General features: G+C 44.9%; 1 protein-coding gene across 4 annotated transcripts in view; it reads left to right on the top strand.

The window, feature by feature from the left end:
• The first annotated feature begins 4,729 nt into the window (after nucleotides 1-4,729).
• The window catches only part of SLC18A1 (solute carrier family 18 member A1), a 320,481-nt gene continuing 298,011 nt past the window's right edge, over nucleotides 4,730-27,199 (top strand). The window contains exon 1 of one of the 4 annotated variants that reach the window (XM_078668076.1): nucleotides 4,730-4,815. The gene's annotated coding sequence lies outside the window, so the exon portion shown is untranslated. Of the gene's footprint in view, nucleotides 4,816-14,633; nucleotides 15,126-27,199 lie in introns of those variants that run through there. The other 3 variants (XM_078668075.1, XM_078668077.1, XM_078668078.1) reach the window with 3 other exon arrangements.

Genomic DNA, 27,199 nt, shown 5'->3' with positions numbered 1-27,199 from the left:
GAGGTCTTCGTGTGTGGTCCCGCGTGTAAGATAAGGTCATTGAGGAGGTCATTATTGATCGTGTCTGTCTTCAGGGTGAAGAAGGCCGAAAATTCATCACAATTGGGTTGCGGGCACGTATGTGTTGTGGGCATTGGGGAGCATCCTTAGATTGGGATTTGATCAGATCGAAGAGTTTTTTTGGACAATTTCTTGCTTGATCAAGTTGGTGGCTGAAGAAGTCTGCATTGGTACGCTTGATCTTTCTGAAGTATGCGTTTCTCTTTTTCCTTAGAGTGTTTAGGTGCTTGGCGGATGGAGCTGATCTCCAGGTGCGTTCAGAGGCTCGGAGAGAGCGTCTGTGTTCGTTGAGTATGCCATTGTACCAAGGCTTAGAATCTTTTATGTAGGCTCTCTTAAGTTACAGTGGGACTACCTCATTTATTATCGTGGTCATGGAATCAAGGTAGTGATTGGTAAGGTCATTGACTTCGGAAGTTCCTGCAGGGGGCAGAAGTAGATTGTAACTGGGCGAAGGTAAGGTGTTAGGGTTGATTTTTTTCAGGTCTCTTTTCCATACTTTAGGTCTTGTGGATTGAACCGAGTTCAATTTCACTATTTCCTTGATAAAGAAGGTAATGATGTGATGGTCTGACCAGTCACATGGTTGGATCGACTCTAGTAGAATGCTATCTCTTTTAGAGATTAATATATCCAGGATTGAACCTTTGTTGTGTGTAGGGCTGTTGCAAATTTGGGTGAGGTCTAGGTCGTCTAGGAAGTTTTTGAGACTATTGACCACTGCGTCATTGTGGTCGTCCCAATGAAGATTGAAGTCTCCAAGGAATATTTGGGTATTTTGGCGTCCGGCGTTTGTTGATATCATGTCCATGAGGTGTTCGGTGAAGGCTAGGTTGTCGCCTGGCGGATGATATATGGTGTGTAAGGAGCATAATGGGTTGTCATTAGTGGTGATGTTGAGGCAGATGTATTCGCAGAAGGGGAATACAGGTGAAATGGATCTGTTAACTGAGATATTGCTCTGGTGTATACAAGCGATGCCACCCCCAGTCTTATCAGTTCTATCCAGTCTGATGATGTCGTAGTTAGGGGGTACTAGAATGTCAATCATTGGTGATGAGGATTCCTTTAACCAGATTTAGGTTAACATTATCAGGTCCGGTTCTTGCGTGAGAATGAGGTCTGCTATGTCGGCTGCGTGTCAAGAGGCCAATCTACAGTTTAAGAGTATGCATTTGAGATGGGGCGTAATGAGGGAGGACGTGGGTTCCTGAATGAGGTGGACGCTTCTTAGATTGTTGTCAATGACGTCTCTAGTGTTATGTTTAGTAGTCCTGTGTGGGTTGGGGGGATAGATGGGACAGTCATTGGGGAGGGCGAGATAGGGTTCAGGAGGGCAGGTTCATATGAGTGAAGTAAAGAAAGCAGATCATTCTCCGAGAGTGGATTGGTGCTTCGGATTGGGCGGGTCAATTTATTACGAAAGGGAATTGATTTCCAGCTGGGTAACATAGGTTTTGAGGCGGCTGTTAGGTGCTTCAGGAGCCCGCTAGCTTTAGGCTGTCTTATAGTTCTAGTGAACCATGGTTGTTTCAAAACCAGCTCCTTAAATGCTAGGAGTTCATCTTTGATTTGGTGCAATTAGATTGCGATTCTCTATTAACATGACCAGAGACTCTGTCCGAGACCAAACGCCACCGGTATCTTTGACAAGGAGACGTGCACCCCAGCCATGAAGGCTGGCGTCTGACTCCAAGACAAAGTCCGGAGTTGAACCGAAGATAGCTCGTCCGTTCCACGCATCCAAATTGTCCAGCCACCAAGAGAGTTCCAGGCTCGCTTTTTGATCCAAGGAAACAAGGTCCCCGCACCACAGACCTGATCTGAGGGCATTGGCTTTCACTCTCTGGAGGGCACGATAGTTGAGGGGCCTGGGAAGGATGGCCTGAATCGAAGAAGAAAGTAAGCCCAGAAGTCTGGCCAATTCCCGAAGGGTGAGGGATTGCTGTCTCAGAGCAAACCTGATCTCCTTCCGAATCTTGCCTATCTTTTTGTTGGGAAGTAGGAGGAGACATTTGGAAGTGTCCACAGTGAAACCTAGGAATTCTAGAGACTTTGAAGGGATAAGGATGGATTTTTCTCGGTTTATAATGAAGCCAAGATTCAATATGAGATCCATGGCGATCCTGAGATCTTCCAAAACTTGAGAATGAGTTTGCGACATGATGAGGATATCGTCCAGATAGATGATGAGGCAAATACCTTTCGCTCTCAGGAGAGAGACTATTGTCCTAATGACCTTGGTGAAGCACCAAGGAGCGGATGAAAGCCCGAAAGGGAGGGCCTGAAATTGGAAGAGGTGACCGTCCCATATAAACTGAAGAAAGGGTTGATGTTCTACTGCCATAGGGATGGTAAAATAAGCGTCTTTCAGATCCAGTTTGACCAGCCAATCTCCTTGAAGTAGAAGGTCTCTGAGGAGATGGATGCCTTCCATCTTGAAATGTCTGTACACAAGGTATTTGTTTACCTCCCGAAGGTTTATAACCGATCTCCAACCTTTGTCTTTCTTCTCGACTAAGAAAAGCGTGCTCACGAATCTTCTTTGAGACCAAGGAACCTCGATAATAGCACCTTTCTGGGGCATAGCGGAAATTTCCTCTTTGAAGATTTCTAGATGTTTCAAAGGAAGAACTAACGGATTGGGTGCAACAGTTTGATATGGAATATCCACCAAATCTATTTTGAACCCTTGAACTGTTTCTAGGACCCACGGGTCTTGGGTCAAGGATTTCCAAATGTGATAAAAGTGTTTGAGCCTTCCCCGACCCTGGGAGGGGAAGAAAAGAGACAAGGACTTACTTGGAGGGTTGTTGTTGGAAGCTCCACGGGAAGAGAAACCTCTGCTGCGAGAACCTCTTCCTCTCTGGGGGTAGAACTGTCAGTTGGAGGGGTAGAACCCTCTGCCAGTGGTACCTCTTTCTCTATTGGATGAGAAGGGCCGGTAGTTTCCACGGCCAGAAGAACGGCCCCTTCTTTGGGCCTGTCCGAAAAGATTAGTGGAGAAGACACGTCTCATATTATTTTGTGCCATATCCAAGGCGGTGAAAGGGGCAACATGTTTCCCTATGGCCTTAATCATATCTTCCCCGAAGAGGAGGCCCTTAGGTTTATTGGAAGGTTCCTTTTCAGCAAGGTCACCGAGTTTAGGGTTAATCTTATTGAGGATGGTCTTCCTCCTTTCGATATTAAGCCCAGAGTTCGCGTTACCAAGTAGAACAATCGCCCTCTGGCTCCAGCCCCTAATTAGGTTAGTGTCAAGGGGTAAGTTTGAAATATGGGATTCCTCGGCTAGATCGAGGATTTTAGCAAGGGGGCAGAGAACATCAAGGAGGCAATCCTGGCAACCCTTAAGGGCCCTCCTGAGGCCTTTTCCGCGGTCTTTACCCAGTTTAAATAAAAATGTAATGAGGTCAGGATCAAGGTTGGGGGTCTGGCAAACCTTGTCCTCGATGGAAGGTCTCGGACATTCGGATCTCAGGGTATTGCGAGTATCTCTCTCTAGGGAATTTCTCAGCCATCTTGTAATAAATTTGGCGACATGATCATGTGGGAACCATCTCGAACTATTAGGATGGGAGATGTTATTAGGGGAAAACATTTTGCCACCCAGAGGGTCGAGAATGGCATCTTTAGAAGAAGGGGAAGAGTCAGCCTCTGAATGGATATTAAAATCCAAGTCTCCAATATCTTGGTCATCAAGGTCGAGAACAAACTCGTCATAGGGGTCATTGAAGGCTTTGTCTTCTTTGGAGTTCGTGTCTGAGTCAACACGTGCACTATCTACATATGTGCGGCTAGGGACACCCGCCAAAGTCGTGCTGCTAGGGACACCCATCCTAGTTGTGCCGCTAGGGGCACCAGTACCTTTTGAGGCGCAGGGGCCTCCCATAGAGCGTGAGATGCTAGGACCCCCCAGGTCAAGTGAGGTACCGCAACCTCCAATAATGCTTTCACAGTGTTTGACTTTTTTAGAAGATTTTGAGCATATAACCCCAGGATCACGAGGAGAGTCATCGTCTTGTAAAAAGGATCTCTTATGCGACATGACCTCCTTCAGCGTGTCCAGCATGCAGGACCTCATTTATTTGTATAAGAATATTTTAAATGAATCATTGGTATGGTTAGGGGAACTAGCGACAGCGTCCTCTGACTCCATGTCAGACATGACAGGTAAGTAAATACTGAAAAAACTCTTTTTAATTTATTTATAATTAAATAAAAAATCAGACTAAATCTTTGTTATATGAAGAAATATAATGTCCAACTAAATCCCTCCTTTTTTTTTTTTACTTTTTTAAGGAAATAAACCTAAGTAAGCCAAAAAGATCAAGTTAAAACGAATTTGCGGGAAAAATCGGGCAGAAAAGGGAAGTGAGGAGGCAGGCGAAGAAAAAACAGCTGATCCGGACCTCGGGAAGTGAAACCGATGCGCTCGAGGCAGCCGATCTGAGAGGAGTTGAGGAATGAACCTTAGAAGGCAGGGGGCGTAGCGCCGCTGCTGCCAAGGTTCATTCCTCTACATGGGGGAGAGAGAGAGACGCGCTCGCGCTGAAAGCGAGCGCGTCAACAGTGCCAATTTGAAGACCCGCAGACCCCCATAGGCAGTAAAAGGTGGGGGGCTGACTGTATAGTGCCCCACCTGTCCCGCAAACCTCACGCGGGGGCGGGAAAGTAATGAAGCAACGTCGGGGCGGAAAGGAAAAAAATCGGAAATCGGAAATAAATCGCCACGAAGGCGAAGCCTAACCATCGGTGAGGAGGGAAAGGGGAGGCGACTACCATAGATTGGAAGTCGGGACGGAGAAGGGTTAGGAGGAAAGTAACCCTACAAGGAAGAGAGGGGACAGAGATAACCCAAACTCTTGTTAGTAAGCAGTCAATAGGCGGAGGCAGCGATCAGCGTAAGCATAGCAAGTAAAAAATTAATATTAGTAATATAATGACAATGTCAAGGAAAGAGAGTAATTAGGGCAACTTATCTGTCTGCGAGCCGCATTTAAAAGAGGCAGCTCTACTCCTGCTCATGCCTTATATTGTTGCCATGTCGTCATCACATTCTTATTCTTATCTTTATGAAGTAAGCGGCTGTTTGTGAGTTGCATGAAAGGACTAATGCATAATGTTGCCTCCTTGTCTTGTAATGAAATCATGATATCATCAAGTCTTGGGTCTGGTGTGGTTATGAATAAGGCTGTAGGCTGTGATAAGGACGTGGATGGGTGCGTTGTGGCCTGGTCATGTTTGTGGTCTGGAGCAGGTATGAGTAGAGTGGGGGGGGTGTTGCGGGTGTAGATGGATGATTTGTGGAAATGGATGGCTGACTTGAAATCTGAGCTGGAGGAGATGAGCTGAATTGGGGGATGTATGTAGATGGATGAGTTGTGGATATGGACGGTTGATCTGAGCAAGTGGACGGCTGGGAAGAGGGTGTGGGAAGTGTGTCTGAGTCCGAGTCCCAAGAGTGCTCGGGGGGCGGTGTGTCTTCATTGTGGTAAAGAAGAGTATTACTAAATTCTAGAAACTGAACTAGAGGTGATGGACTGTGCTGGGGGATGTAGGAGCCAGTAGAATCAGTGTGTAGCAGGGATAGCATAGCGGGAATGTGGGTTATGGAGGGGAGGATGTTGACATGGGGTGCCGCTGTGCTCGTGAGTGAGGAGGATTCAATATCGGTTAGGGGTGTATATGCTGCCGCAGTTGTGCTGGGTGGGATTATTATGTGTGGGTCAGGCTGTGTGGCAGTGGCCTGTGTCTCCAATGTGCCTAATGGTCGGTGTGATAGAGGAACACAGTTGTGGGGAGTGTTTGATGGAGTGATGTGCTGTGTGTTATGATTGGACGTAGCGTATGAATCGGGTGGGGGTCGTGGTTGGGACAGTGGTAGAGCGTGGTTGTCAGAGGGGGTAGATGATGGTTGGGATTGTGATAGGGCGTGGCTGCCAGAGGGGGTAGATTATGGGGTATAGTGTGTAGTGGTTGTGTGAGTAGCCTGGGTGTCAGTTTGTTGTTTCGATGCTTGCTCTTTTATAATGGGGAAGCTGTTATCCAAGAGGTTTAAACTACGGTCGGTGGATTGCAGGAGGATGGTTCCGTTATTGTAGAAGGTGATGGTTGCCGTCGCGTGGAAGACCTGGAAGGGGGATATGTAAATAACTAGGCCATGCGGGGTTTTCCTAATGGAGGAAATCACAAATAAGGTTAGAAATGCTTTCCTCCATTGCACCCTCCGTTTCGTATGGAAAATGATGTTGGTGGTTGTGTGTCCGTTGTGTATTGAGAAGTATGGATCTGCGAAGGGTGTTTTGGGGTGAAGTAAAATAATGCTTAAACCGGTTGGCTGAGTTCCTTGAGAGGTAGGGGGTAGATGATGGTGTAGGTATGTGTGCCCGTGAGCTCCATGCTATGACACGGTTTATGAGACGCTACGGGGCTCAAAGTGTGTATGGTGCTCCTAATGGGGTCCGTGCTGTGCGTTGTGATGGGCTGGGGGAGGGGATGGCTATGGGAGGGGGAAGTAATGGCTGAGGTGGTGACTAGATTCAGGTCTGGGTGGGGAGAGGGGGGTGGATCTAGAACCCTAATGATTGTATCACAGGCGTTAAGTACAAGGTAGGATGAAGAGCAGGCTCCGGACAAAGTGGCAGAAAGGTAGATTATAATGAGCGAGCTTTACAGAAAGATTCTAGCCTGCAATATGTAGGTAGTGCGATCGTTGATCGTAGGAAATGTGTTGCATCCTTGTAGAAGTGCAAAGTATTGCAACCTCTGGATAGGGGTTGTCCCCTGGTACAGAGCGTATTGAAACAAATCAATGTTTTAATCAAATGTTATCACCAGATTTCAATTACGGAGTCTCTTATTCTGGTAAGTTTTTTTATTCTGGATCACTTAATTTCAATGATCCAACTTTTTCAGCTTTTGGTGTGTCTGCGGTTTTTTGCCCCGCCTGGGTCTGCCTGCTCGCTTTGGCCTTCCTCTAAAAAATGAACCGCGGCTGTTGATGTTGTTGCTGTTTGTGGGGTTCCGCGTTCTGGTCTCTGTGTAGCTTGTGATCTAGCGTCCCCATCCGAGGATGAGGTATCAGTTTCTGAGTATGGATTGTAGGGGCGATGTTGGCGTCGGCGGGCATACACTTCTGCCCAAGTGTAGACCTCGCCGAGCTTATAATCAATCGTATCCCATTTGAATTTGTGTATTTTACGTTCTTGAATTTCTTGGGTGTATTTGTTGAGTTGGATATTAATGTCCTCTAGAACATTGGTAAAGTCAGTGGCTTCCATGTTGCTGGCTAACTCCGACTTAATGGTAGTTATCTCTGTAGTTACTTCTTCCAATGCTTTAGATAGCTCCTCTATGATTAGAAGAATCAAGTCTACGAGCATTTGTTGAGAATGACGTACCATTTCTCAACAAAGCGAGAGTTATTTTTGCATAGTAAGGGTTTGAGCAGGGCCCTCAGGCCCCTCGGGATCCGCTGTGCACGATGGTATCTCACGAGCGTTGTTGCATGTAATTTTTGATTAGACTCTTTCTTAACGTGCGCCTTTTTTCCACCTGCATGGATAATTATTAATCTGATTTTTGGAGCCAGCTCGAGATTCTCCCCATTTAAGAGCCCTTATTTCCATTTCTTCCCATAGGTTGATCCCCTGACGAAGGGCAACATCAATGCCCGAAATGCATTGGGATTATGGTTATATATTTTTGGACATGCTTAAACCATGAGTCATCCAAACTTCAAAAGTTGTGAAGATGTTTAACACTGAAAAAGTTGGATCATTGAAATTAAGTGATCAAGAATAAAAAAACTTACCAGAATAAGAGACTCTGTAATTGAAATCTGGTGATAACATTTGATTAAAACATTGATTTGTTTCAATACGCTGTGCACCAGGGGACAACCCCTATCTAGGGGTTGCAATACTTTGAATATATTTACAACACTGTTTGGTTCGGACAGTGAAGCCTTGCCTGCACACGACAACTTAACAACTCATCAATCTTCCACGAAAACAGGCTGTGCGTGTCCACACTCTTTATTATCCTTGTAGAAGTGTCATTCTAAGATGGCCACCTCCTTTGTGGAGGGATTTCATAGACATCGATGCAGTCCTCTGTCTATCTCTATGCAGCCCTATGTCTATCTCTATGGACTGTGATTAGCCTGGTGAAATATTGTTTCACTTTCCCTTTCTCTATTTGTGTTGATAGTCCTCTTTCAGTTGTAACGCTTAGATTGTTAATCTTCGGACAAGAGTGACCAGTGGCCGGGGGTGGACCCTTCACCCTTGTTGTTTCTGTGTTTGGTAATATGTGATCAAAGGACAAAAAATGCCCGATAAGCTAGAGAGCAATTAAATTACAAATAAAGGTTATAATACACACAGAAAGTAAAAAGTACCGTTATGGCATCAATGTTGTTGTCTCAGCAGTCGCAAATTTCCCAGCCCAGTCGAGCAACAGGACCAGCCTTTGGTGACTGTGGGTTCAGTTGAATCACAATGGAATCAAGGTCACTGTGCACATAAACTGTAAATTCCCCTCTACATAAGAGTAGGTCCCATTTATGCGCTGTCCTCGTTGTTTTGTGTTGAACTTGGGGGGGTGGGGCTAAATATCGTCTTCTTTCCAAAAGCACAGTGGAGCAAGCAGAAGTGTTCCGTGTTGCCTGGCTCCTAGTGCCTCGGTCCGCAAGGAGATGGGGGCACGGTGTTTGTGCCTTCGAGGGAAAGGCTCTGCCTCGTTCCGCTGCCCAGGTGCTCCTGACTCCTTGGTCTGCGTGGTCGGGGCACAGTCACTGCGGTTTGGTGGAGCGGGCATCTGCCTCGTCCAAGGAGATTGGGGCGCAGTGTTTGTGCCTTCGAGGGAAACTCTCTGCCTCGTTCTGCAGCCCAGGCGCTCCCGACTCCTTGGTCTGTAAGGTCGGGGCGCTGTCAATGCGGTTTGGTGGAGCAGGGGGTCTGCCTCGTCCAAGGCAGCCTGCCATTTCGCCAGGCCGCTCCAGCCTCCTCTGTCCACGAGGAGCTCAGGGGCAAGACTTTGGCGGTGATGTTGGGCCAGCCTGCCGCATCCAAGCTATTTGCCAGCCTTTTCCATGGGACGTAGGGGCCTGCTCCCACCACATCCAGGACTGTCTGCCGAACTCTTCCCGGGATCGTGGGCCTGCTTCCGCCACCCAGACAATAGCCTGCAACTACGCCTGAGGGGGTCCCACTCCTACTGCTTACTTCTTCTGCGTCACAAGCAGCATGCCGCCTCGTCTGGGGGGTCGTTGGGGTTGTTCCAGCCTCGTTGCAGGTATCCAGCCATCTCGTCTGGTGTTAATCCGGGTGATGCGAACCTGGTCACGGCCATCAGCTTCTGCTTCAACTGCGATCGTCGATCCATGGCAGCAGCACAGATTCGGAGGCTGTGTGGACAGAGATGGGCAGCAAAGGGCTCCACTGAACATAACGGTCAGTCACTCGCCCCTTCCTTAGGATTTGTCAGGGTAAGCGACGCTTCGATGAGTTAATCCTATTACTCTTGTGTGTAATCCTGTTACTCGTATGTTCTGTTCCGTTCGTTTACTGCCACTAACCAGGATATTTCGTTTCTTAAGGATCCCGAGTGCCTGGAGCTCCACCAGAGAGCTCCTACCAGTCGGCCATCTTGAATAGACAATTGAAAAAGAGTTACCATAAAAAATGTCTCCTACTTTTATTGCCCCATTGAATGCTGGCAACTTCTTCCTGTCTGTTATAATGATAGTTTGCTATTTCTTATTTTTGTTATTGGGTGGTGGGGGCACAAGCAACTGGAAGGAGGAAGTTGGGAAAAAATACCTGAATTACAACATGAGCAACACATGGACACTAGGGGGGAATCAACAGATGGCAGATACCAAGGGCAGAGTCAGGTGGTGCAGAGCGATGCTGAGGTGGCGGTCTGCTGGTGCGGAGGTGATGCGCAGGTGATTCTGAATGATACTCAGATGGTGCTGAGTGATGCTGAGATGGTTGTGTTCTGGTGCCAGAGGTAATGCTGAGTGATACTGTGGTGAAGCTGAGGGATACTGAGGTCGTGCTGAGTGATGCTGAGGTGGTGGTACTGCACTTGTTCTCAGGTGGTACTGAGTGATGCTGAGTTAGTACTGTGCTCAGGTGGTGCTGCATTGGTGCTGATTTGCTGCTGAGCTGCGGCTGCGCTGATGCTGAGGTGGGGCTGTGCTGGAGATGGTACACTGATGCAGAGGTGGTGCTGTGCTGATGCTGAGATGGTGCTGTGATGATGCTAATGCAGTGCTGTGCTGAGTTGAGGAGGTGCTCAGGTAAAGTTGTTGGAACTGAGGTGGTGCAGAGGGATGCTGAGGTGGTGATGCTGAGCTGTTGCTCTGCTGGTGCTGAGTTGGTGCTGTGCTAAGGTGATGTGCTGATACTGAGGTGTTGCTGCGCTAATGCTGAGGTGGTGCAGTGCTGTGCTGAGTTGAGGAGGTGCTCAGGTGAAGTTGTTTGATACTGAGGTGGTTGTATGGTTGTGCGGAGGTAGTGATCAGGTGGTGCTGGATGATACTGAGGTGGTGCTGAGTGAAGCTGAGGTGGTGCTGAGTGATGCTTTGATGGGGACCAGGTGGTGCTGTGCTGGTGCTCAGGTATACTGATTGATGCTGAGTGGATGCCATGCTGAGGTGATGCTACACTGGTGCTGAAGTGGTGTTTGCGCTAATGCTGAAGTGGTGCACCATTGTTGCGGTGGTGCTTATGTGATGCTGAGATGGTGGATGTGCTGATGTTGAGGTGGTGTTGCTCTGGGGCAGAGGTGGTACTGAGTTGGTGTTTCACTGGTGGTGGTGCACTGATGAGAAGGCCGTGCTGTGTTGATGCTGAAGTGGTGCTGTGGTGGTTTTGAGTGATACTGAGGAAATGCTGCACTGGTGCTGAGGTGGCGCTGAGTGATGCTGTGCTGCTGCTGAGTGTTGCTGTGGTGGTGCTGAGTGATGCTTAGGTTATGGTGCTCAGGCGGTGCTGACCTGGTGCTCAGGTAGTGCTGAGTGATGCTGAGTTGGTGCTGTGCTGAGATGGTGATGCACTGTTGCTGTGCTGATGCTGAGATGGTGCTGTTCTAATGCTGAGGTGGTGCTCAGGTGGTGCTGAGTGATGCTGTGGTGGGGCTGAGTGATACTCAGGTAGGGGTGTATCCACTCTGCTCTTCACACTTTTCCACTTCCTTTTGCCGATTTTTTCCTGGCATAGGTATTTAAGTTTGTTAAGTTTTTCACAGATACATTTACAAAGAATTCGTGCAGTAAAGATAGCAACGTATCCATGATATAAGAGAAAGTTCAAACTGAAACCCACAAAACATGTTTCCCTAGGTATCTCCTGGATGGCTTAGCAAATACCAGATTCCAGGCACAATCCCCTTCTTTTGAGTGAGTTTTTCGACAACAGCCCAAACGACAAAGAAATATACTGAAACACAGCTTGTTCTGTAGACCTCATGAAGTTCTGTCTTTTTTTCACGTTCACAATACTGGTTGACATTGAAAGTTTACAGACATAAGTGGGCACACAAGGCATATTTACTAAGAAGTGATGGAGTGCAGCATTAGCCTTCCTGGCTTAACGCTGCACTCTGCCACTTCTGAAACTCAGGGATGCACCATATTTACAACAATATGGGGCAGCCCTGCATTTCCCTCTGTGCAGGTCCTAAATTTAGCAGCCTAGCGCCAATGCACCATAGTGCAAGGGTGTCTGTGTTGAGGGGAAGATTGTTTATGTGCTGGATGGTCTTTAAATGGCGTTTTTGTAACTTCTATGTGTGCTGCTTAATGCAGCACACATAGAAATTAAAAAAAATATTTTTTAATGATTTGTTTATGTTCAGGAAGATACACAGAAAGGTGTATCTTTCTATACATAAACAATCAATGATGTTTTGCTGTTTCGATGTGTGCTGCTCACATGGAAACAGCAAAAACGAGGAGAAATGTAATATTTCTCCTTGTTTCGCTAGGGTAAGAGAAGACCAGGTTTCCCCTGATCTTAAATTTGCTGTTGCCTCCTATTTACACCTCCCTTGTAAATAGGGGGGCAGAGTCAAAATTAATGGGCGTTGCGGTGGAATGCCCAGCTCAACACCCATTGCTCTCCCCTTTCATGCTAAGTATGGCGTGAAAAGGTGCCTTATTTACAAGGCAGTGTTAAGTCATGTTGAGTGCTTAATGCTGCCTTGTAAATAAGGTGAAGCCCCTATCGCCACTGCAACGTCCTGAAAAGTGATTTGGTGGTGGTGATAGGCACATGTAAATATGGCCTTAAGTGCGCAAAACGGTTTGGCCGGCCACATTGTGCCAGCAAAACAATCGTGCACACTCTGCATGTTCCCCACTACGTTGTAATACAAAGCCTGGTGAGTAACATGCACAGGCTCCCTGTTCCCGTCTGAGCACCGAACCACGGAACTAAGACCAATTATAATGCTGCATTGCAGAGTTGTGATTGGCTTAGGGGAGCCTGTGTGCTTCCAGGACTGAAGATGACGCAAAGGCGACCTTGAAATGGGACGGAAGCTGTGGAGAGATGGCGAGCATGAAAAGGTAAGTGTTTTTTTTGTTTCCCCCATTCCTGCCACCCTTCTTTTCTGCTAGCAGCCACTACCAAGAGGTGTCTCTGAGCCCTTGGTTGGTATAAGAGTGCATTCCTCAGACTCAAAAAAGGAGAAATCCTAAAATGTTGGGTTCCTCACGGTCACAAACGGGCCCATTCACACCAAGGTCTTGCCGCCTGCGCCAACCACCAACGCGAAGATCTGGTGAAGCTCACTCTTCATGCTTGAGTGCCCACCAGCAACAATCAGTAATGGGAGATCTGCACTTCGTGCTGCAGAAAAAACAACTCACTGTGACCACCAACGCAAATCTCCAGCAACAACTATCTGTAATGTCTGACAGGATCTTGACACTACAGCACCGATCGTCTGCGACCCCCAGCCTGCTCTTCACGCTACAGTGACAACCATCCACGATGGTATCGATGCTCCTCGGGGCCTCCTCCACTGCAAGAACTCTTCCCGCTGGACGTTAGAAGGCAACTTTTCCAGCGAGTCAACCTGGTCTCTGTATCAATCCCACTCTCCATTATGATTGGCCTGAACTTGTGACTTTCATTCAGTCTCACACGACCGTATAACTGCCAATCCCACTTAGTGCTTTTTAGAGGCTATACTTAACTCAAGTCTTGAACTTGCATATCTCCAGTTCTACTTATTGGATTTTTGTCATTTTTATTGTAAACCACTTTACACATTCCCTCCAAGTTGAGCCTGGCTGCTTTTGTGCCAACCTTCCAGAGGGCAAGGCACAAGTAAATTTGGTGACTTTTTGTGAGTCAACCTAACAAGGTATATGGCTGGTGCTTGTGAAGGGGTCACCCCCCAACCAACAATCCAATTTCTTACAGCTTCCTAATTCCTAATCCGCTATTCAAAGACATTTCAGCTACCCTCCAAATCTGACAGTTATTGCGACTGCAGCGTTACAAGGGCCATAGTCCATAATACACGTGAAATACAACATAATCGGTATCCGCCAGATTTGTGATGGAGTATCCCATATGACAAATTCTAAATAAGCTCCTCGTCACCAAAGTATCCCCAGGCTAGCAACTTGGAATTGTGCCATTCAGTGTTACCAGTTTTAATAAAATCTGAAAGACGAAAATCTGAGTTGGTCCTACTGGTACAACTGTGAACAACAGTTCACAAAGCGATCTACGCACCACATGTGATCCTGGGAGTTATAGTGAATACCATTAAATTGTTAACACCAACAGATTTAATTTACAGTTTTATAAATAGTGCTGTGCGACGCGTTATGTACAAAAAAGGTAAGCATTATTGTGGGCTGCAAGTGAACTGGTCTATCCAGATATAAAGTAGAAAGCAGTATTTTCCCTGTAGTTAAATGTTCATGTTTTGAGTGCATGGTTTTGAGCAGATACATAGAAAACAGGTCTGGACAGAATTTTAATTTAGAAATCAGCAAATTTTGCGTTTTGTATATTTCACAAAACCTCCTTCAATTTTGCATAAGGCTATTTTCCATAATTTTCGGCCAAGGGAGACTGTTCTGGATAGAGAATGTCTAGCCTTTGAGACGTTATCTGCCCAAATCAATCTGATGCAGGTATCCAGTTTAATTTATTTTGTTGTTGTTGTGCAAGTTATCACTGGTCTTCCATGAGATTTTCACAAGCCATAGCGGCAAAACACATTTTGTGTATTTTCACAAATGTTCATACAAAAAAATAACTCGATTTCGAAAAACACAAAAATGGTCACAAAAATAGTCGACGAATGACCGCTCTTAAGCAGTTTAAAGTGATACTCTGACGTCAAACCTCGGTAATATGTATCTGCCCAGGGAAAGGAGCGTGATGCAGGAGCTAAAAGTACGACTTAATGAAAAGCAGCCAGGGCTGCTGTATCGTTCCATCACCTCCTCCTCCCGCCTCTGACGCAGCTGTAGCCCCGGGACTCGGCATCCCTGCCTAGCTCTAGATAACAGCTGACACTCATATCCGGCCAGTGAGAACTCCACGCTTCGCACCGCGCTCCACAACCTGGGACTCTCATTTCCTGCAGAACAAAAGGGAAGCGTCTCGTGCTGATGAGAGAGGAGTCCGCGCGCAGCACCACGCTCCGGGACAGCAACTAGAGAAGGTTAGACCGCTTAAGGCAACGAGCAGAGACCGCTCGCGCTTACTACAAGGCTTCTGGATCAGGTAACCCGCAGACCGCTGCACACCTGAACTGTTGCAGAACAGAAGAGGTGTTGCGCCCGGTCAAGCACGAGGGGCTCGGGCTGACCTGCTGCATATAGGAAGAGTTTCTGCAACACACCTCAACTCTTGGGCATTGAAGAGCTATTGTACATCAACTGAACTATTGCACATTGGGACAACCATACTTCGCGGAGAACGTTCACATTCGGGAAGCCACAGGCATGCTATTCAGGGAAGGTAGATTTTGTATTGCGTGATGCGTAAAACCAGGGTTATCATCAGGTTGACATTGAAAAGGTAAGTTTACGTGTGGGTTTCCTGTTACCTCAATAATTTATATTTCTTTTCCATTCTCGTTTTCCCTTGTTTTTTAATACTGCCTTTCTTTCTTTCTTTCTTCCCCCTCTAATTATTTTTATTTCCTATACCTTTATTGTCTTTCACTATATAGCTTTATCTAACTGTTGAACCTTCGTTTTCTGCAAAAAACAAGACTTTTTCTCCCATTTCCTATCTTCATTTTCTCTGAGGCGCAGCAGTTTTCTTCCATCCTTGTACAATAGCTACTTCACAACCATTCCGTCTGCCTTAGTTGCTCCCGTCTCTTTTTCTTCCTACACACATCGACCTCTTCACTCACCCTTTCTTCTTTCTTGTTGTCTGTCATTACTTGCTCTTTTTCTCCTTTTTCTATTGACCATTCCCTCCCTCCCTCTTGCTACCTTCTTTCACTTTCTACATTGTTCCCCACTTCTTCCATCGCTACCTCACCTGCCGCCATTCCATATTCTCCACCGCTTTCTCTTTCCCTCTCTCTATTCCTTGCTTCCCTCTCTCCTTCCCTCCCATTCCTCCACCCTCCTGCCTCACTAGTAAGTTACAGGGACCTTTCAACATGCCATTCCTTCCCTCTCTGACTCACTGCCACTCTCGATCTCTACCTTCCTTATTTCATCTCTGCCTTCACGTAAAACAATTCATTTCCCTGAGAACGGAGGGAAATGGCCCATAAGCGCTTGCTGTATAAAAACAACCATATTCGGTCTATCCAATAATGAATAGGAGTAACACACCAGGGCGCCCAAGGGGGATACAAGCCGAGTGACTCATGGTAGACAGCAGATCTCCCACCACAGCGACTCCACCGAAGTACCTAGTTTTGCAGTTCAGGTGCCTGCATATTCAAAGCCCCTGCAGAAATGTTTTTAAAAAATATATATTTTATACGAGCACACCGCACTAAAATAGGGATTTGTCTTAGTAAAACAAAAGTCCCTGGTACTCTGGGAATGTGGGTTCTTTTCTCTGTTTTCCTGTTTGGGAACATCAGGTTTTCCCTGGCAGTCTTAAGCACGAAAAACCTCAGCGAACCGCCTGTGGTTATCAGGCCGACAGCGCCAAGTTTGTAATGAAATATGTCCTAAAAAGTGAGCTTTCTGGGATGTATTTTGACATTCCTCCTGAACAAGGGCAGCATGATCCAGTCCTTTGTCAATCAGAAAATGTGACATGCAAATTTAGTAATACAATACCAAACAGAAAATGGCAGGGATCTCATTTACCAAATGAAAACTCTATATCCACATGATCTACGACCATCATATTTTAGTTCTAGTGAAATAAATAACAGAGCGGGTACTAATGATGAAGTTTGTATTTAGCCTTCAATTAGACAGAAAGTTAAAGCTCAATCCTCTTATCAAAGGTCTGCGATTACTGTAGGTGATAACAGTGGATCAGGTGTTGGTCGTCATGGGCTTGGAGCAAAATATTGTGATTTATTTGCGGGTTTATATCCTTTCTCTGAAGGATGGTTACCTTCACCCACCATCTATTGCATTGATTTCAAAGATTCCCTACCTGACTTTCAGAAATGTTTCCCTGGCTGTGGATTGTAGTCAAGCCACGATCCACAGCCGGGGAAACCCCTACCCCCTCATGGCGAAGGGCCCAGCTCCCCTGAGGGACAAATATTTTTAATTAAAAAAGTGTTTTTTCTTTGTGGGTGCAATCTCACCCAGGGGAATTTGAATAAAAAAAAGAAACAAAAGAAGACCCCTAAGGGTCCCAAGTTTTTTTGGACATGTGTGTTTTCCATGAGGGGAGTATCGTGCCCCCCAGTGGGAACCACAGATTTCCTCAGGGGTTATAACTAAGCACATGGGTCAACATCCTTTAGTAACTTTAAACCTGTGTGAGCTACTTTATTTTATATAAATCTGCATATTATGCAGAAATAATAGATTATGTGGCATTTTTCTTTTAATAAATGTGTGGTTTCCCCTAGAGGAGCCATTGTTCCCCCAGAGGAAGACACACATTTATAAAGAAGAAAAAAGCCACATAATCTAATACCCCTGCATAATCTGCAAATTTATATAAAAAACTGTGTAGCTTGAACAGATTAAAAGTGACAAAAAATGTGGCGATTTATGTTCGCACACAGTAGCAGACATTAGGCAAAGATTAACTGGTCATCAATCAGTTGCTTAGTTCTGGATTTGGTTGCTATACCTGTGCTATTGAGGTGAAATCTTTGCTCAGGCAGTATTATCATGTTTTCAAACCCCAAAATAATGATGAAATACAGTAAATAAAGTCCTGTATTGTGCCATATATTTTGCCTTTTCTTGCTGCTTAAATTAGTCAACCCTGTCACCTAATTTTGTGCTATTCTGCTGCATAGTTCCAGTGACCCTGGTGATAGCTCTGTGAGTTTTCACAAGGAGCACGCCTGCACACAAACTTGCAGGGACTGCTATGTGAATGTGTTCTTCTTGAGATCAAAGGTAGATTTTTTGCTTCAGAAAATGTATTTTATACTTACAATGGCCAAGCAGATCCCACAACAATAAAGTTTTTCTTAAGACATGACAAAAGTATGCTGTGGCATTGGGTATGTGGCAAGGTGAAGTGTGTCTTTTTTATAATCTTTTTCATCGTCTTAGGAGATCCTTAATCTTCACCAAAAATTAAGTCCTTTTTTGCTATTTACTGTTGCACATATCTCACTGCCCAACACAGCCACTGACTGATTTATAACACTACTTCTGTCTTCAACATAGGACAGTGTTTTAGAAGAAATGTATTAGCCAGTCAGTATTGATGACGTCTCAGTGGATGTCTACGGTCCAGGCCCTAATTTGAGTTATGGATGACAGCTCTGAAGCATGATTCGATTCTGAGATAGCTTCTAAGGGGGAGGAAACTGAAACAGAATCTGGAAGTGATTTTTCATACCCTACAAATTCTTTACAATTTGACGGAAAATATGAGGTTTAAATATATACAAGTACACGATTTCCTAATTAGAAAGAAACAGCTATTTAATATCTTAGATTCTGATATTTGGAATTGTTTATACTCTACCAAAAACAAATCAGTGATAAGCGAGGCATATAAACATCTCTGTGCTGCTAAAATCGATGACTGTCTACAACTAGCTCAAAAATGGAGCACTAATACTGGTTTAAATATAACGCCTAAGCAAATCAGATGCTCTTTAGCTAACATAAATAATGCTGTACGCTCATCTAGTTTGAGATTACAACAGTTCCGCACAGTTTGTATACTATACACCGGAAAAGATCTCAAAGTGGTCCCCTAATAACACTCAAGGAGATCGCACTAAATGCCCCAAGTGCCTTGCTTACGCAGCAGATCTAGAACATATGCTGTTTTCTTGTCCAATGTTAAAGGACTTCTGGGGGGAACTAACTAAAATCTTAAAAATCAAAAAAATATTTCTGCCCACGCTTACTTCATCAACTGTATTACTCGATTTATATCCTACTGTTCTATCACAACCCGCTCTGATAACAATCCTTATGTCCTGCGCCAAACTCACACTGGCTAGAGCCTGGATCTGTCCCAAGCCTCCTAATATCTGGGAATGGTGGTCATTAGTCAATGAAATTTGCTCTATGGAATTTGGGTTAGCTAATCTTAGAGGAACTCGCTCACGAAAAAAATTTGAAAAGACATGGGGCGATTTCATCGATGGTCCTGGGTTTGTTTAAATGCTCAAAATGCTGAAATGTCTGTATCATAGATGTATCGATATACTTTTTTTTCTGAAATGTGTTCCAAATGGAAAACTGAAATCAGTTTTTGTGAAGATCGTGCTATCTATACTTTGTATTTCATTTTATGGATTTTTGTTATGTCTCTCTCATTAGTTTGCAAATAAAAAAAGATTTAAAAAAAAAAAGGAAGTGATTTTTCAGCTAGCGGAGTTCTATTCAATTACTTGTCTTCCAGCGATTGTGAGGGACATGATGATGGCAATTGAGATGTCCCTTTACAATCACAGTCTGTGCAGAATAGTGACCAAAGCAGTCTAGACCAACCCAGAGAGCAGGCACGTACAGTGGCACGCACAGACTGAGTCCTCTCTTGGCAGCCCTTGATTTAGAGCAGCCCCAAATGACCCTGTTCATTTGCGACGATGGATGTAAAGTCATTACAGCAATTCTTTTGCCAATTGACTATGCTCATCTCTTTCTAGATGCTGACTTCCCTGAGGAAATTGTTCAGCAAACACATTTAATGTCTGAGGGCCTTATTTTAGGACACACCAGTGAACACCTATTTCCCTTGAGAAATTGAAGACGTTTTTGTGTCTTACACTCAAAATGGGGTTAGTCACAAACCAAGCTTCCAATCCTACTGGTCAACTCGCACGGTTTGTGCAACAAACATTTTTGCACTGTACATAGGCAGAGATTGGTGTCTGCTATTGCACTGTATGTTGCATTCTAATGATAATTATTCTGCATTGCCCACGGGGCTATCCAGACCGTGACAGGTTGTTCAAAATTCGGTCTGCTGTGGAACATTTGTCCGCCAGGTTTCCAGAGCTTTACACTCCTAGAATTGCCATTGATGTGTTCTTGATCCTGTACTAAAGGTCGCTGTTGTTCAGGCAGCAGAATGATTGTATGGTAGCTTGTCCAGCCACCCCTCATAAAGGCTATAAACCTTATGTGGACAACTTCTCTACGGTAGTAGAGCTTTTCAATGAGCTGTGCAATGATGGCACTGTTGCATGTTACTTTGTCAAATTGGGAAAAGACAGCAACAACACCAACACAGGAAATTCATTCCCTGGGGGGGTGCTGTCTATTTGTCCAGAATTGATAATAACAAGACAAATTCAATTGTCTCAACATATTCCTTTCCAGGGGAAGGAGTTGCTTAATTAATTTTGCACTATTCACTTATAAATGTGATATTGATGGTTTTATTGTAGTTTATATGAACCTTTTTTCTATTCTTTACATATGTTTTTATTTCTATTCTTTACATATGTTTTTATTGTAATTGTGATTTTGTGTATCAAATATTACGAATAAGTGCTTCAGCATCCCAAGTGGAATTGTAATCACATATACAGTGAATGTTTGTGAATGCGTGTGGCGAATAAGTGTGTTGACTTTATGTTGAGTATCTCCAAAGGGAATATCTTTTTTTTTTTGTCAAAGATATTTTTATTGATTACAACAAGTAAAATTCGACATTACCCGCACAACTTCCCTCGCAGGGGAGAGCAGTCCGTGGCACAACAAAACTGAGACTTCTACATGCTATAAGATCTAGCATAGATGCAACCCCCACTTTTGAGAGCAGCTTACTAAAGGTTACAGCTTCTAATATCAATGGCCTTGCAGTACCGTCCGTCAAATAAAGAATACAAACAGTAGATTTAGATGCCATCCATTCTCTCTCCGCCAGGTGCAGGATACTGCGCCGCCCAGTCAGAAGGCACCATCCGCCGTAGTCTCATTATCATAATCTAACTCTCCCCTATCGAGAGCAAGCTGTGGGAAAAAACTAAAGAAGAAAGAGTGAACCTCCCAAAACCCTCCCCCCCCCCACTGTGGTGGCGGCAACGAGCAGGCAATTGGAACAACCTAGTACAATCGAGTGGCCTCAGAGTTGAAAGAGATGAAGTGCCCTAACGCTGACGGGAGACCCCGTGAAAGGAAGGAGACCAGGGGACCCCACCTAAATTCAAAATTCTTAAAGTCATCCCTGAAAATGTCAGACATGCTCTCTAAACCCAGTAGTTTCCAAAGGCGGGAGTGCCAAATGGAAATGGCCGGCGCCTCTCTCCGTTCCAGGCGGCCACCAGGGTAGTCTTAGCCGCATCAATACAGAGCCACATTATCTTTTTATCCGCTTTAGTTTGATGTTCTAGGGATGAGTCCCGGAGGACCAAAAGGATACTAGCCATGTGGTGGGGATGGGGTATCCCATAATTTCCTTAATTTGCGCTAGGATCTCTTCCCAGAAGGGCCGAATAATGGGGCAGTCCCGCCAAATATGCTGAAAGTCCCCCAGCAATCCACAACCCGCCAACATCTGTCTGAGGTATCAGGAAAGATCAGTCTCAATTTAGATGGGTGTAGGTACCAGTCCATCATAGTCTTCATGTGGGCCTAACTGAGTTCCAAGGAGTGGTTGAACCATGAAATGTCGGACCACAAATTAGCCCATTCCTCATCAGTTATGTCCCGCTGAAGTACCCCCTGCCACACGGACATATACCTTGGCTGGGGTGATAACGTAGTGGTAAGCAGGTAGTTATATATGAACGCGATTGCTCCCTTCATCGAAGAGGACCTAGTAAGAAAGGCCTCAAATTTAGCAAGGGGACGCGTAGCCGCCTCCTGTATCTGAGGTGTGCGTGCCCAGTGTAGCAATTGGGCGAGGTGAAATTTTTCCGTAACCCCTATTCCATAGTCCCGCTTGCAATTATCAAAATAAAGGGGGTCAAAGTTGTGGAAAAGGTGTGTCAAGGCAAGGCAGCCAGCCCCCCTCCCTCTACGCGACAAATGGGCCCTCGTGTAGTGCTGGGGGAAAAGCAGGATTGAAGGGAAGTGGTGTAAATGGAGAGGGAAAATTCATCCACCTGTCATCCCTGGGAAACATCACTTACAATGCAACTTTTACCACGCAGTGCCTTTACATCGGAACATTACAACGCAAACCATTATAACGCATTGCGCTGGGGGGGCGCTCTAGGATAGGGAATAGGTTAATTTACTATCCAATAACCTTCCCTAGTGTCCATGGGGACTGGAGTTGGAATAGTAAATTAAACTATTCACTATCCAGCGCCCAAAAGCACTATGCGTTGTAATGGTATGCGTTGTAAAAACGGCGTTGTAAAAGCATGCAATGTAAAAGCATGCGTCGTAATGTCGTACATCCGTCATCCCTTGATACAGAGTCCCGGACTTTTAGAGTGGTGCGAGTGGGAGTGCTAATATACACATTCTTAGGTCTATCACATTTCGGCCACCAGGCTAAGTCCCATATAGTCCTTCCAGCCACACTACGGTCCATATGTAACCAATGTTTTTCAGATTCTGATTGTGTCCATTCTACCAACACTCGTAGCTGTGCAGCCTTATAATATAGGAGGATGTCCGGGAGACCCACCCCTCCCTCCTTACGAGAGCAACGCAGTAGAGAGAAGGAAAATCGAGCACGCCCCCCTTGCCAGATAAAGCGTAGAATCATGGTCTTCACTACCCTAAAGAAGTCCCCATCTAATTCAATGGGAAGGGCCTGAAAGAGATACAAAAGCTAAGGGAGAAGGGCCATTTTTACATCATGTATCCGGCCCAGCCAAGATAGAAACAAAGGTTGTCATCGTGCGAGATCTGATTGAATCCGGGTTAGTATGGTGGGGGAATTGGCTGCATATAGCTTCCCCGCGGTTGGCGTCAAGCGGATCCCCAGGTATTGAATGGAGGAGCCGGCCCACGGCAGGGGTGTAAGTGACTGAAGTCTAAGGACTTCCGATTGGGGAAGAGTGAGGTTGAGTATATACGACTTGTCCAAATTGTTTTTAAAACCCGCCACAGCTTCAAAGCGTACAAGCTCGGATTGCACATAAGGGTGGGAAGTGGCCGTATCGGAGAGAGACAAGAGGACATCGTCCGCAAATAAAGACATTTTATGTGATTCCCCCATAAAGGGCAACCCTCGTATGTCAGGGTTAGCCCTAATCGCCAGCGCCAAGGGCTCAATACTGAGAGCAAATAGCCGGGGCGAGAGGGGGCAACCCTGCCTAGTGCCCCTAGAATGAACAAAAAAAGAGGACTGGATCACATTCACTGAGACCCTGGATCGAGGATGCAAGTAATTGGCTCGGATCATGTTTAAAAATGTTGGTGAAAAGCGAAATGCTGTCAATGTCTGAAAAAGGAAGACCCAGTCCACCCTGTCAAAGGCCTTTTCGGCATCCAGCCCCACTAACACAGCCGGGATCTTAAAGTTATTGTCCTTCTCTTTCAAATGTATGAGACGTCGTGTATTGTCATGCGTCTGGCATCCTTTAATGAAACCTGACTGATCGGGATGAATGAGGGCAGGCATAAGAACGTTTAGTCTTTTTGCGATGATTGCGGAGTATAACTTCGCATCGAGATTAAGTAGGGCAATAGGCCTGTAAGAGGCACAACGGCTAGGGTTCTTCCCTGGTTTAGGTATGACCGAAATCATTGCCTCAGCCATAGTACCGAATGTTTCGCCATCTTCAGCCATTTGGTTAAAGAGTCGTACTAGGTGTGGGCTAAGGTCCGAGGAAAATGTCCTGTAGAATACGGCCATATAACCATCAGATCCAGGGGCTTTATGAGGTTTCAAGGCCTTAATAGCAGAGACAACCTCCTCTCTAGTGAAAGGGGCCGAGAGTTTCTTGTTCCATTTCGCGGATACTTGGGGCAGAGGTAGGGTCTGAAGATAATTTTGCTGAGTATTTGGATCGAGGATCTCCCCAGATTACAGGTTTTTATAAAATGAGCCAAAAAGCTAAGCTTTGTCTTCATCTGTATGTGTAATGTCCCCAGAAGGTCTTTGGATGCCCCCTATATACTCCCACTCTCTTTTGTCCCTCAGCTGCCTGGCGAGGTATTTGCTAACCTTATTGCCCTGTGTATAGGACAGGTGCCTTAATTTTAGCAGGGTGAACTCCGCCCTATTATTATAAAGCGCCCTGAGTTTGCCTCTGACCGCTGTCAGATTGCGCTGAGTTTGTCTAGTGGGGTTCGTTTTATGGGCTTTTTCGAGGATTGTCAGTTCCCCTTCTAATTGCTCCCTCTCTTTTGTGCGTTGCTTATTTAAACACAAGAACACCTAGGGGTCTAAAAAAAGGTACCTTTTATACCCTTAGACCGCAGCGCAAGCTTACTGGAAAACTCTAGTAGGGGTAGGGAAGAGATGAACCTGAAAAAAGGAGAGGTGACAGTGATTGTAACAAAGAAACCTGCTCGGTTTTGAGGATTCCCATCAAACGCTTGTATGATCAAATTCTATCATTTGGTCATCCTCAGGGATCTGGCGTCTCTAGATCATTGAGACCCAAAGGTCCCCTGTAGTTGAGCGGGGTCAATGCCCACAAGCACTCAGTAACCAGTGATAGACTGAAGATGGGTATAGGTGCAGTGCAAAAAACAAGAAGTGGTGAATTTAAAATAGAATAGAGGGCAGAACAATGAATTTATTTAGAAGATGTCCTCTTCCTAATTAAAAACAACATGAACAGTGCAAGGGTGCAGTATGGAAGCAAATTACTGCATGTAAGGCCAACATGTTTCAACCTCATAGGGAAGGACCCAAGGTTTTCATCAGGGCCCTGTTCACAACGTTGCTACTGCGTAGTGGCAAAACAAATAATTACAATTATAACAGATCCAGTCAGATCCCCTGACTCAGTTTTTGACTGGGGCAACGACGGAGAGAGCGTGGCCTCCCCTTTTTCCTGAGTTAGAGTCCAGGTGAGGTGAGGTCTACTCCCCGGCAGAACAGGATCACTGATTGGAACCTTCTGTACGGCGGAGTTTTGAACCCAAACGCTGTATCCTTTGGTTGGTTATTTCACTGGATCTGTTATAATTGTTCCCTTCTTCCCCAAACACACTTGTTCACTTCTTCCCCAAACACACATCTACACATAGTTCACTATCAAGTGCTCCTACGTATCCGTGAGTCGTAGCACGCCGCATCCCGTAGAGGGGTGTGAAGGCCCCGATGATGAAGCATGACACCAAGGGGCCTGTTGGTGTGTGAGGGGCATTTAAACAACACTGTGTGCTCCCCATCACTTTAGGGATCACTACCACTTTCTGAGTGGATTCTATTTTGTTTAAACGCACTTTGATAGTGATCATAATTCCCTTGAAGTAACTTTGATGGGTGATTCTTTAAACCAAGATAAAAATAACCACATAACTATTGTACCTGCCCCTGTGGTATCAAATAATTGCCGGTATGTTTCATGGCCAAATGTTATGTCTAATCAGAAACTGTTCTCACAGATTTACAAACTTTATGTTACGTACTTTCAAGCATATGTAGGACTGAATATGGTTGTAGTTCTTATTCTAGACATTCATGTTGGCCTGTCTAATGCCTTACGGGAGATTTGTAACCAAAATTGTACTATTAGGACTTCTAATTCATTGAAGATGGAGAAATGGTTTAACCCGGCTTGCAACTGCAAGTTAGCCAAGTCAGCTCTGAGGAAGGCTATAGTAGAGGGAAATAGTATTAATGTTAAAGCAGCAAGATCTCACTACAACCCTATCTTGATTACAGCCAAGAGGAATTGGAATAATAACTTATGGCAAGATATTTTGGATGCCGGGAAAAATAATGACAGACTATTCTGGCACCTTGTTACCAAAACTAAGTCAGAAAAACCAAAATTACATCAATATAATATTACCCTGGATAAAGGGGTATCACATTTTACAATGCTTTATGCTTCTGGTGACACCCAGGTCCCTGATAGCACTAGCTTTCTAAATGTATGGCCTATATTAGATTCCACTCTTCCTATCGTCTTTAGCTTAGGTGAAACAATTAGAGCGACTGATTTGCAGAAATCTGCTAAAGCCCCTGGACCGGATAAAATACCCGGGGATTTATATAAATCTCAACCTTTGATATGGTCCTCCTACCTTAATATGGGAAGGTACCTGACTCATGGCTTTGAGCTGAAATTATAGCTAAACATAAAAAAGGTGATTTGGGGGAGCCATCTAATTATAGGCCTATCAGCCTCATCGATAATGCCCAAAATAATTCTTCCAAACATATCCTGATGAGACTTTTGGATTGGGTTGATACCCAAGAGATTTTATCTCCCCTCCAGGCAGGGTTTAGACCAAGAATTAGTACAACAGATCACATTTTTAGATTTATTGTTTTATAGTGGAAATATATTTTACTTCAGAAACAACAACTTTACGTGGCATCTATTGATCTTAGAGTGGAGTTTGATTTTATACCACAATCGGCTCTTTGGCAAGCCCTGATAAACATGGGTGCTCCGGCCAACTTAGTGCATTTAATAAGCAGATTACATGTGAATAATTTTGCACATGTCCGCTGAGGTCCAAATGGAGAATTGACGGATCGTATTCCCATAGAGCGAGGAGTTCGCCAGGGCTGTGTGTTAGCACCCACCCTATTTTCTCTATACATTAATGATGTTGTGGACACCTTAGAACATTGTAGAAATGACTCTCCAAATTTGAATAACAAAAAGATACCTATTTTACTTTTTGCTGACAATTCCCTCCTCATATCTAACTCTCCGATGGGCCTCCAAATTTTAATTGATACGTTAACATTTTTTTTTTATTTGAGAGGCTTAGAACTGAATATAAACAAAACTAAGTTTATGGCTTTTGAAAAGAAGTAACAAGGAAGTTGTAGTATTCATACGGGGGCAAGGCCCTGGGCAGAGTACATAGTTTTGATTATTTGGATGTCAGACTTAAAGACAATTTAGGGTGGACAAACCAATTGGAGAAATCAAAACTAATTACTGGACACAGATCCAATGCCATTTTAAGGATTTATAATCAAACTAATTTGAGTGCTATTTCCCCTGATGTGGAAGTTTACCGAGCAGCGGCTCAGGGTGCCTCTCTTTATGGGGCAGAGATATGGGGTTATGGTAATTTACAGTGTTAACCATTGCAGAGAACATCTCTTTTAGAAGGCTATTAGGTTTACCATCTTGTACCCCCTTAATCCCCATGTATCTTGATGTTTGAATAAAACGAGTTGCTCACCGGGCCATTTTGAAAACTTTAGTATATTGGATCTGACTATGGTCTACACCAGAACTTACAGTCTTTAAAGACTGTCTGGTAGAGGTAATGAACCTTCAAGGAGCCAGGGAAATTCCTTGGATTAAATCTGTTTCTAGATGGTTTTCCAAACTCGGTATGCAGAACTTGTGGGATGAGCCTAATTCTATTTTAAAATCTGATATCAAACTGCTTAAATATAGGTATTGGGCTTATATAAATTACCAATCTGTTATGAATACCCACAATGGCACTGCA

This window comes from Lissotriton helveticus, chromosome 11, assembly GCF_964261635.1.
Source record: "Lissotriton helveticus chromosome 11, aLisHel1.1, whole genome shotgun sequence".
Taxonomy (NCBI): Eukaryota; Metazoa; Chordata; class Amphibia; order Caudata; family Salamandridae; genus Lissotriton; species Lissotriton helveticus.
This window is presented reverse-complemented; position numbering and strand designations above follow the sequence as displayed.